The 2,256-nt window shown below is 54.1% G+C and overlaps 1 pseudogene; it reads left to right on the top strand.

Annotated features, from left to right (window-relative positions):
- Nucleotides 1–1,743: 1,743 nt before the first annotated feature.
- The window catches only part of LOC123115118 (probable inactive purple acid phosphatase 2), a 4,194-nt pseudogene continuing 3,681 nt past the window's right edge, over nucleotides 1,744–2,256 (top strand).

The following is a 2,256-nucleotide window of genomic DNA, read 5'->3' as shown; positions in this document are numbered from 1 at the left end:
ACTTATTAATCAACATGATCTCTGTCCAGGAGTTGCAACTAGTTTCTGGTGTTTGTAGGTAGTGTTAGTAGTCTACCAAGTGGCACCCGGTACAGGTGGGCTTGGGACAGACTAGGCACAGTGGCCCGGTGTACCAAGTGGCACCTGGTTGGTGGGCTTGGGAACCCTGCACACATCGTTTGGGGCCGTAAGCGACACCCCGGCCGGATCTCCTTGCGGATGGAACCTGAATAGGCGATAAACCTGGACTAGAGACTTGTTCGGTTAGTCAGGTCGTGGCCGACTCCCTCGCCCGGCTTCCGCTTGAAGGTTGCCGAGGTACATGACGTGTACAGGGCGATAAGTGGCGAAAGCGTGTGTGAAGAAGTACACCCCTGCAGGGTTATCATTATCTATTCGAATAGCCGGATTCCTCGGATATGGAAACTTGGACCCCTTGCATAGTTCATAGACAAGTGAAAGTGGATACTCTAAAATACGCAAGATAAGCGTGAGTGCTATGGATGGCGTTCTCGTAGGGAGACGGGAGCGGATCCATAGTGGTGTATTGATATGGTGAATATGTGGACTCGTGTGCGTCACCTCAAAAGAGTTGCTTGCAGTCGTAGTTCAGGATAGCCACCGAGTCAAAGCTGGCTTGCTGCAGTCAAACCCCTCCACCCCCTTGTTGATAATGATGCATATGTAGATAGATCTGATGTAAGTCTTGCTGGGTACATTTGTACTCACGTTTGCCTATTTTATGTTTTGCAGAGAGACTTCAGTCTCACTAGTAGTTCCGTGTGGACTTCGACGTTTAGCTTGTTACCTCAGCTACGATCTTGTGCCTCGGCAGGATTGGTAGATAGTCAGGCTTATCAGCCTTTTTCATTTATAGATGTCTGTACTCAGACATGATAGCTTCCGCTTGTGCTTTGATTTGTATGCTCTGAGTGTTGGGTCATGAGACCCATGTTTGTAATATCTCGCTCCTCGGAGCCTATTGAATAACTACTTGAGTTGTAGAGTCATGTTGTGATGCCATGTTGTATCTGCACATATCGAGCATATTGTGTGTATGTTGTTGAAATGCTTGGTATGTGTGGGATCTGACTATCTAGTTGTTTATCCTTAGTAGCCTCTCTTACCGGGAAATGTCTCCTAGTGTTTCCACTGAGCCATGGTAGCTTGCTACTGCTCCGGAACACTTAGGCTGGCCGGCATGTGTCCTTCTTCGTTCCTGTGTCTGTCCCTTCGGGGAAATGTCACGCGATGAATATCGGAGTCCTGTTAGCCCGCTACAGCCCGGTTCACCGGAGTCCTGCTAGCCCAGTGCTACAGCCTGGATTCACTCGCTGATGACCGACACGTTTGATGCTGGGTCATGGATGCCTGTCCCTGTAAGTCTGTGCCACTTTGGGTTTACGACTAGCCATGTCAGCCCGGGCTCCTTATCATATGGATGCTAGCGACACTGTCATATACGTGTGCCAAAAGGCGCAAACGGTCCCGGGCTAAGGTAAGGCGACACCCGTGGGAATACCGTGCGTGAGGCCGCAAAGTGATATGAGGTGTTACATGCTAGATCGATGTGGCATTGAGTCGGGGTCCTGACAACCACGCCGGCAGTAACACATTCGATGTTGCGTGACAACGGCTTGCCACGCCAACGATGACATCAATGTTGCTAGAGGTAAGTGTATGAGTGCAAGACGATGTAGTGAACTGAAATGAAGCGCGATCGTGAAATATTTGTTTAAACTGAGCTGAGCTTCCTGAGCACAGTCATTAATTCAAGCCTAAGTTAAGCTGCATCCATAAACAAATGCATTGATTACAATGTCGCCTTGGGCGTTGCTCTTCCTGCTCGCCGCCCACCTCGCCGCCGGCGAGCCCACCACCTCCGCCACGACCCTCACAGCCACCCCGGCGACGCTGACCAAACCAGACCACCACGCAGTCACCCTGCAATGGTCCAACCTCCCCGACCCGGGCCCGCTCGACTACGTGGCCGTCTACTCCCCGCCGACCTCCGGCGACCTCGACTACCTCGGCTTCCTCTTCCTCAACTCCTCCGCCTCCTGGGCCACGGGCGCCGGCAGCCTCGCGCTCCCGCGCCTGCCGGACCTGCGCGCCCCCTACCAGTTCCGCCTCTTCTGGGGCCCGCCGGGCCGGAACCCGCGCGTTGACCAGGACGGCGACCCGCTCCCCGACGCCAGCCGCCGCGCCGCCGTATCGGGCGACGTGGCCCGCGAGGGATCCGGCGCCCGGCCCGCC

The sequence above is a fragment of the Triticum aestivum genome, chromosome 5B, assembly GCF_018294505.1.
Source record: "Triticum aestivum cultivar Chinese Spring chromosome 5B, IWGSC CS RefSeq v2.1, whole genome shotgun sequence".
Lineage (NCBI taxonomy): Eukaryota > Viridiplantae > Streptophyta > Magnoliopsida > Poales > Poaceae > Triticum > Triticum aestivum.
This window is presented reverse-complemented; position numbering and strand designations above follow the sequence as displayed.